A 10,138-nucleotide genomic window follows, 5' to 3' on the forward strand; every position below is an offset into this window, starting at 1 on the left:
GAATGTAGTGAAGTAACAGTAAAACAGTTGTCAAATATATAAATAGTAAAGTAAAAGTACAGATACCTCCCCCAAAATTTTATTTTTACTTAAGTACTTTACAACACTGAGCAAAAGCACTCTTTTCGTGGAACGACCCTAGTATTGATGCCTGGTTTATGTATTTATCTCCTATCTGTTTATCACCAAATCCTGGTTGTGAAGACACTAATCACAGGCTACTGGACTAGGACAAAGACTACTGGTTATTGACCTAAACCTACTCTCACCTCCACCTGCCTGGGTAACCAGGTAACACCTCCAGCCCTCTCCTATACGGCATGGATAACCCATAGAGACATTACTCTTTAGCTCCTTGAGCACACACATTTGGTTAGACAAGTTATTCCATCTATTAAATGTGCATAGCTGAGACGTGTCATCCACGTGGTGTTGTCTGAGTTAGGCTGGAGCTAAGGGCTTTTGTTGTTGTGTGCTGCAGCCTTATGTGCTGGCCTGGGTGGTGCTGGCCTTCACACATCTGTGAATGATCTAAACATCTCGTGTGGACCCAGATGTGTGTGATAGGCAGAACGTAATGTTGGAGAAAAAAAGGGATTATGTAATGGTTGTCCTGGACTGGGACTCCACCCTGTGCTCTCTCTCCCTCTCCCTCTCCCTCTACCTCTCCCTCCCCCCCCCCCTCTCTCTCTCTCTTTAATTCAATTCAAAGGGCTTTATTTGCATGGGAAACATATGTTTTCATTCCAAAGCAAGTGAAATAGATAATACACAAAAATGAAAAAAACAATCAAAAATGAACAGTAAACATTACACTACACAGTTTCAGAAGGAATAGACACATTTGAAATGTAATATTATGGCTATGTACAGTGTTATAAATAATAGTGCAAATAGTTAAAATACAAAAAGGAAAATAAAATAACATAAATATGGGTTGTATTTACAATGGTGTTGTGTTTCTTCAATGTGTTTGTTCTACATCACCTTTCCCTTTTCTATGGTAGCAGGTCACAAAAACTTTGCTGCTGTGATGGCACACTGTGGTTTTTTACCCAATAGATATGGGATTTGATCAAAATTTGATTTGTTTTGGAATTATTTGTGGGTCTGTGTAATCTGAGGGAAATATGTGTCTCTAATAATGGTCATACATTTGGCAGGAGGTTAGGAAGTGCAGCTCAAGTTTCACCTCATTTTTGTGGGAAGTGTGCACATAGCCTGTTTTCTCTCTCAATAGCAAGGCCATGCTCACTGAGTCTGTACATAGACAAAGCATTTCTTCATTTTGTGTCAGTCACAGTGGTCAGGTTTTCTGCCACTGTGCACTCTCTGTTAAGGGCCAAATAGCATTCCAGATTGCTTCTGTGTTTTGTAAATTCTTTCCAATGTGCCAAGTAATTATCTTTTTGTTTTCTCATGATTTGGTTGGGTTTAATTGTGTTGGTCTTGCTGTCCTGGGGCTCTGTGGGGTCTGTTTGTGTTTGTGAACAGATCCCCAGGACCTGCTTGCTTAGGGGACTCTTCTCTAATATCTCTGTAAGTGATGACTTTGTTATGGAAGGTTTGGGAATCGCTTCCTTTTAGGTGGTTGTAGAATATAATGACTCTTTTCTGGATTTTGATAATTAGCGGGTATCGGCGCCGAATTCTGCTCTGCATGCATCTGCTCTTCATCTCTCTCTCTCTCTTTCTTTCTTTCTTTCTCATCCTCTCTCTCTGTTTGTCTCCCTCCATCTCTTTTCTGCTTCTTTCTTTGCCTTAGCGTGCTGGTAGTGTGTGTTTAATGTTAGACAGAGTCAACTTTGCACCCCACTTGACTGGGCTGACGTAACTAGGGGAATCCAGCAGTGGTTATAGGCTGAGGCCACAGCTAATTCACAGCTGGATGGAGTTTGTTTTCCTCCAGTGTGTTGGCATTCGCCTGTTCCCCACAATAACCTGACGAGTGACAGGAGAGGCCTAAAGCTTCCAACTTTCATCTTCACCACATACCCATGGTATGGGACATACAGTATGTGGTTGTGCTTGTAAGTATACTGAGTACTACAAAACATTAAGAAGACCTGCTCTTTCCTTGACATAGACTGACCAGGTGAATCCAGGTGAAAGCTATGATCCCTTATTTGATGTCACTTGTTAAATCCACTTCAATCCGTGTAGATCAAATAAAATAAAATGTATTTATATAGCCCTTCTTACATCAGCTGATATCTCAAAGTGCTGCACAGAAACCAGCCTAAAACCCCAAACAGCAACAATGCAGGTGTAGAAGAACGGTGGCTAGGAAAAACTCCATAGAAAGGCCAAAACCTAGGAAGAAACCTAGAGAGGAACCAGGCTATGAGGGGTGGCCAGTCCTCTTCTGGCTGTGCCGGGTGGAGATTATAACAGAACATGGCCAAGATGTTCAAATGTTCATAAATTACCAGCATGGTCAAATAATAATAATCACAGTAGTTGTCGAGGGTGCAACAAGTCAGCACCTCAGGAGTAAATGTCAGTTGGCTTTTCTATCCGATCATTAGAGTATCTCTACCGCTCCTGCTGTCTCTAGAGAGTTGAAAACAGCAGGTCTGGGACAGGTATGCCGCAGGCAGAACAGTTGAAACTGGAGCAGCAGCACGCCAGGTGGACTCGGGACAGCAAGGAGTCATCATGCCAGGTAGTCCTGGGGCATGGTCCTAGGGCTCATGTCCCCCGAGAGAGAGAAGAAGAAAGAGAGAATTAGAGAGAGCATACTTAAATTCACACAGGACACCGGATAGACAGGAGAAGTACTCCAGATATAACACTCTGACCCTAGCCCCCTGACACATAAACTACTGCAGCATAAATACTGGTGGCTGAGACAGGAGGGGTCAGGAGACACTGTGGCCCCATCCGATGATACCCCCGGACAGGGCCAAACAGGCAGGATATAACCCCACCCACTTTGCCGAAGCACAGCCCCACACCACTAGAGGATATCTTCAACCACCAACATACCATCCTGAGACAAGGCCGAGTATAGCCCACAAAGATCTCCGCCACGGTACAACCCAAGGGGGGGCGCCAACCCAGACAGGAAGATCACGTCAGTGACTCAACACACTCAAGTGACGCACCCCTCCTAGGGACGGCATGAAGAGCACCAGTAAGCCAGTGACTCAGCCCCTGTAATAGGGGTAGATGAAGGGGAGGAGACCGGTTAAAGAATGATTTTTAATCCTTGAGACAATTGAGACATGGATTGTGTATGTGTGCCATTCAGAAGTTGAATGGGCAAGACCAAAAATTTAAGTGTGGTATGTCAAGAACGCCAATGCTGCTGGGTTTTTCACGCTCAACAGTGTCCCGTGTGTATCAAGAATGGTCCACCATCCAAAGGACATCCAGCCAACTTGACACAACTATGGGAAGCATTGGAGTCAACATGGGCCAGCATCCCTGTGGAACGCTTTCGACACCTTGTAGAGTCCATGCCCCGACGGATTGAGGCTGTCTGAGGGCAAAAGAGGGGTTGCAACTTAATATAAGGAAGTGTTCTTAATGTTTGGTATACTCAGTGTATGTGCGTGTGAGAGTGTGTATGCATGTGTGCGTGCGTGCAGTCTCTACTTGGCCACCTAACACCAATATTATATCCCCCTCGCCTGCTGCTCTCCTCTAGCCACATATTACCAAACTGATTACCTGCGAATGCGCATAACGAAACAGAATAAAGCTTGCGAAGTTTCGGATGGTTGACGAGGTTAGGTCTCCTCCTGTCCTCACTTCACTCTCTCTCTCTCAGTTTCTCTACCGTCTCTCCTGGTCCTCAATTTATGCCCTTGGCTAAACTCAGCAAATCTGGACCTAAGCTTGTAACTCATGCCTGTACATGCCTGTTCTCTATCTATGCACCACCTAAAAACCAGACCTGGATGCCCTGAAATCCTGTGATTAAGCCTAACTATAAGTGGAGGGGGTTGGAAAACTACCTCCAAGCCAATGGCATCGGCCACTTCCAAACCGGCAAGGGTCATAGGCAATGTTCCCTCAAATTTATTTGGCACTGAGCAAATTTCAGGTCTGCTGAGCGCAAACTTGAAGGTTGTGAAAATGTTGTGCAACTTCCAACGCGCATTTACTGTGAACACTGACACTGTACTCACTTTAAGTTCATTTTTAACTATTTGATCACAATGTAGGCCTACCGGAGTGGCCTACCATCAAACACACTGGGGAACATATATCCCATAACATTTATCATGGAATTAGCTGTTCTATCATTCAGCCTACAGTAGCAGCCAATGTGTTGTGTTCAATGTAGGTCTACATTCCATGAGACTTTTGAAAAAAACATGCAGGGCTTGACATTAACCTGTTTATCCACTTGGCTTATTCAAGCCTGTCTCAAAAAACAACACTGCCCCTTTAAGACAAAAAAAAATATTTACCTGACTCGCTTTTCAAAGATGTCTAGAAATGTACACGTTTTGTGCTCTTGTAGGACGCAATCACTACCCTACTGCTGACTACAAATGATCTATAACTGGGCTATTATCTCACTAACTTGCAAAGGATATGAACAAAATGTGCAGGTGGCTACATGCAGCTCTCGCCTTGATCTCAGAATAAGCTCTTCTACTCATGACCGCTCATGCTATTAAACAAAGTCCAGTTCAAAGTAAATTGCACAGATCCATATATCCATCTATATCCATATATCCATCTATTTGCATATAGGCCTACTGCAGCTCTGATWGTTTATGCCTCACCGGTCTGTGTAGAGTACAGACTGAGTCGTGMGTGTCAATGCAATAGAATCCTACTCCAATGCGTTCTGCCTACAACAAAATCTGTCTTGCATAGTTCATTTGTTTCAGTATGTTGCATTGAAAGTGGCTAATATTGCGTTGATTCGATCACAATTGCCACAGTAAAGGGAAACGTTGATGGTGTTAACAGGGAAAACTCTAGAACAGTAGTCACCAACCTTTTCTAAGTTAAGACAATTTTCAAAATGCTAGCTGAGATCTACCTCTCAGATTTTTTTAACATGACCTTTAACAATAGCCTATGTAACATCAACCAATTAAAAACAGTACTGTAGAAATGAGGTTTGTGCAGTGTAGGCCCAAAACATTATCACCACATTATGGCTTTGCTTGAATTGCCCTGCCAATGCATTGTTGTTTAGGACGTTTAAAAATATATATATTTCAAAATGTGATGTAGGCTATATGATCACACCAGTAATAGAGCCGTTATTGTATTACTTGTGAGGCACAGCTGAGTGAGCATACATTTAACCCTTGTGTGGTGTTCATGTTTTTGTTGTTCACCCAATGTTCGCGGGTCTGATGGACCCACAACATTATTGGGTTTTTAAAACAATACAGCCATAACAATTACATAAAAATACTTAACCCTCCTGTTGTGTTCGTTTCATGTTAATTCATTCTGTGTTCCTGGTCCAAAATGACCGCCCCATTATAGCTGATTATAAATCCATAATAATACATATATTATCACCTAATGTTGTGTTAGATCTTTTTATCAACTTAAGTTATTGTGAACATTACAAGTTTTGAACTTCTATTTGCTATTTATGACCTGTAGGCCTCATTGACCTGAGCTCATACAACTCGTTTTTGAGTAAAAAAAGCATAATATATGGATTATTTTGACTATAACAAATACTCAGATGAAACATATTGTGCTATTTATCACAGACTACTTTGTGTCAAAGTTTAACAAGGACATTTGTTTTGAAACCTTTTCAAATGTTTAAATAGTKGCACAAGATAACATCTGTTGTCTTTCCTGGTCAAAACAGACCGGTATGATTTTATTAGTAAAGAAAGGACATAGGCCCAAAACTACACATGAAAAATGTCTGAACACATTAAAGAACAACAGTAACAATAACAGTATTACTAACAATAACATTAAAATGTTCACAATCTGTCAATCAATAGTGGTTACATTTTGTGTGTTCTCATGCACATGTTRGACAATACGTGGTGGTTGTTGCATGTGCCTTGCAAATATATGCACTGCTCATTTTGACAGATTGCACCTCTTCTTTTTGTACCTTCTGTCTCTGGTGGCCGTAGAGCTTGCTTCTGGCCCTTGTACATCTCTCATCAATCCAGTAGAGGATGGTGTTCGAGGAAGATGTTGGCGCCTTTGAATGAGGGGTGCCACCATGACTTTCCCCAACTCTTCTAGGAATAGTCTCCTCTTGAAGAATTTCCCCTGCTTCCAGCCTGGATTCACCTCCATCCACACCACAAACACGTTGTAGGTCGACACATCTAGGATGTTGAAGAACACTACCACTGGCCAACGGGCCGTCATCCTCTTATGTGCCAGTAACCTGCAAAAGTGCAACCATCAGTAAATAAAATAATGAGTATATACAAGTGAAACTTCATGTCTTGCATAGTAACGCGAAAAATTGCATCAAAGTGTTGTTTTAATTTATCACATCTAAAACATATTTACATATTCAAATGTATAGAAATGACTCCATATTGTTCACAAATTCAATGAGCGTTTCACCAAACAACTACATGTCTTATTTTTATGGTGCAGATAAAACAATCTGGTAATAGAAACAAAAATGACATGAGACTTGAAAGATAAAAAGTAACATACCTTATCAAGGTTGTCAACTGTTCCTGTTGTAATCCAGGACAGCGTTGGGCTTCTTGTCCTCCCTGGTACTCACAGCGGCATCCCTGTGCAGAGTTGTCATCAGGAGCACATTCTTCCTTTTTCTTCGGGCAGTCGGACACAAGAATGTGTGTATCGGTGAAGACAAATTTAGAGGAAAAATGATCCCTGTCCTTGGTAGTTAGTAAGGTAGGAGGCATCTCAGGCTTGTTCCTTCTGACCGTCCGCACCATGGTCATTTTTTTTGGAGCAGCTCCTGACCATGAGCATATGAGGTGAAGAAATTGTCACGTTATGTTGTGCCCCTGGAGACTTGCAGTCATTTCCAGGACCACCCGCTTCCCCTGGTTCCTTTCGGGAACACCGTCACAAGGTTTCCTAGTGTAAACCTGCATGTTTCAGGCATAACTTGTCCTGGCGTCACATGCTGCCCATATCTTCATTCCATATTTAGACGGTTTGCTCGGCATGTACAGTTTGAATGGGCAGCGTCCCCTAAAAGCGACCAGACGCTCATCCACTGTGATGTTTGGACTTGGGTTATAGATGAGTGGCAGGCGCTCCACCCGCTTGTGCCAAACTTCTTTGATCGCTGCCAGCTTGTCTTGTTGACGGCGGCCTGGTCTTGTATCACGGTTGTCAAAGCGAATCACTCGTGACAACGCGTGAAATGTCTGGAGTGACATAGTGGCACGAAAAATTGCCCGACCAGACTCTGCATAAACTGGTGGTAGATTTGTTTCTGGATCTGTACACACCAGCCAAAATCAAGAGATTATGCTTGGACGTCTGTCCGGTCTACTTCCTTCCTGTTGTCTTTGTAAATGCGTCTCCCCTCCAAGTTAGTCATGTTTATCACTATAGTTTCGATTGACTTTGTCAGGAACAGTTCGAAGCAGGATTTTATGTCATCAACCCGGGATATGGCGTTTCTCGTTGGCCCTGGGGCCATCCTGATAACATTTTCAGCCGACAGCCGACCTCTCCTCTCAGGTGGGGATGAAGACCAGGACAAATTTCCATTCTTTGACCGAAATGTAACAACAACCTCAGCAGTGATCTCTTCCTCATCACTGGATTGTTCCACATCGGTTGTCTCTTTTTCTGGATCMTATTCTGTGTTGTCTTCAACTTCTGACACTTCCTCCTCTAATGCATCTTCACTGTCAGTTTCCTGGCTTCTCTCCTCCTCACCAGTGTCATGATCAAAGATATGATCAAGAGCCTCACATACAGTAAATCGTTTGGTCATTGTGCTGCCACAGAATAAATTACGAGCAAGGCCTCAAAAAAGCTTTATTTAACAGAGCTGCGAGAAAAGTTCAATATATTATTGAAACAATGTTGCGATTGTTTGTGAGAATGCCAACAAGTGTGGTTCCCGTGGGGGAAAGATTCTATTGGGGAAAGGTTCCCGTGGGGGTTGCCATGGAAGCCAAGAATGGGAGTGAGGTGTGTGTGTGTGCTCAAACACACATGCACGTGGGGGTCTGGGAGAGGAGTGGGTCCATCTGATGAATGGGCATGTGCCTGAACTCAATTGTATACACTAATTGTAATCTCACCCATTAATTTCTARTGACCGGTCATTTTTGACCGGGAACACCACAGGTTTACAAAAGTTAAATAAAACACCCATTTATGAAAATCATCAAAATGAATATTGTGTGTTCAGATGCCCTGTGTGGACAAAGTCATGGAACCTTATGACAATCAGATTAAATGAACTACATTTTTCAGAGAGAAAACTTGTAAATCCGTCAAACTCGACCAGAACACAACAGGAGGGTTAATACTTAGATGTTGACTTATATCAATTACAAGCAATATAGACAGCAAACATTGTTAATATTTGCCATTTTCTATCAGGAATCAAGGGAAGACCCAAGTGCAGACTGTGTGAAGTAACAATGTTTATTGTAACCACAGGGGCAGGCAAACGACAKGTCAAGKCAGACAGGGGTCGATAATCCAGAGCAGAGGCCAAGGTACAGGACGGCAGGCAGGGTCAGGTCAGKYAGAAGTCGGWAATCCAGAGGTKRWRSMAARGKWMMRGRMSGSMRGSMRGSYYMSGGKYMRRRRMMRGSMRRRGKYMRGSSGGSMRGKWMMRGGKTWRGRMMRGSMRRRGKYMAAAACCARGAGGATGAGAAAAGAGAGACTAGGGACAAACAGGAGCTGAGACAAACTGCTGGTAGGCTTGAACAAACAAGACGAACTGGCAACAGACAGACAGAAAACACAGGTATAAATACACAGGGGATAATGGGGAAGATGGGTGACACCTTGAAGGGGTTGGAGACACAGTACAAGGACAGGTGAAACAGATCAGGGCGTGACATTTACCTCTGCTAGATCACATTTATCAATAAAAGCGCTATTCGTTTTTTAAATTACAATTATAATCAAGACATGGGTGGAATATATCATGTTTATCTTGAACAAATAGAAATGAAACAAGGTTTTTATCACTATTGACGTTTACTGCTTTGAACTGAACAAATTGGAAGGACAGATTTTACATAGTATTTTTTGGAATTGATAAAAATTTGTGTGTGTTGCAAATGTATTTCTTGCACTTGATGCATGTGTACTGTGTCTTCCTGTCCTTCTTGGGTCCACACACATCGCAGCGCTTCTTCTTGTTGCTACCGGCTGCAATCTAGAATGATGAAAACACTTAGTTCAGGAATTTTACTAACATCTCACTCATTCACTCACATATATAGTTTCAGCAGGGCAAGGTAGGAGAGTCAGACACACACATATGCAACAACATCACTCACACTTACTTCTGGTATTGGAGATGTTGGTTCTGTGGGTCGTGCGGATGGGGCACCAGCATCCTCCTCCTGATACCTGCAGAAGCTGGGATCCTTGGGATATGTTGCCTCCTCTGGATTTGAGGTCTTACCTATGCCTCGCCGAGCTCCTCGAGAAAGAGCCGTCTCTTCTGGAGCTTCCCTCTGTTCCAATCTGGAATTAACGCCATCGAGATGACAAACGCGTTGTACAGTACTCCCAAGATGTCCAAGATGTTGAAGAATATCACAAGTGGCCAGCGTAGGGTTCTTCTTTTGCAGCTGTAGCCAGTCAGTTTTCTAAATTGTCCACCCCTCCTTTTGTGGCATTGTAATCCATTATGATTTCTGTTTTTTTGATGTTCCTGGCCACAGATTCTCCCATCCCGCATGAGTACCGCATTTTTGCCTCTCTTTGGCACGTAGGACACTAGGGACGTGTTGGCTGTGAACACAAACTTARAGGAATTGATAGGCCTGTTCCATGCATTCAACACCTGAGGTGGGAGCTCTGGCTTGTTTTTTCGTACTGTTCCTACCATCGTCAGCTTCCTCTTGAGGAGCTCCTGTCCCAGCTTGTGYGAAGTAAAAAAGTTATTGCATGTGATGTTGTGGCGACGGAGTCCCTGTGTCACGTCCAGGACAACTCGCATCCCTTGGTTCTTCTCAGGGGCTCCTCCATCTGGCTTCCCCAT

General features: G+C 43.1%; 1 pseudogene; it reads right to left on the reverse strand.

Moving 5' to 3' along the window:
- LOC139027842 (piggyBac transposable element-derived protein 4-like) overlaps positions 1-10,138 on the reverse strand; it is a 30,758-nt pseudogene extending 20,620 nt beyond the window's left edge.

This window comes from Salvelinus sp. IW2-2015, linkage group LG6.1, assembly GCF_002910315.2.
Source record: "Salvelinus sp. IW2-2015 linkage group LG6.1, ASM291031v2, whole genome shotgun sequence".
Taxonomy (NCBI): Eukaryota; Metazoa; Chordata; class Actinopteri; order Salmoniformes; family Salmonidae; genus Salvelinus; species Salvelinus sp. IW2-2015.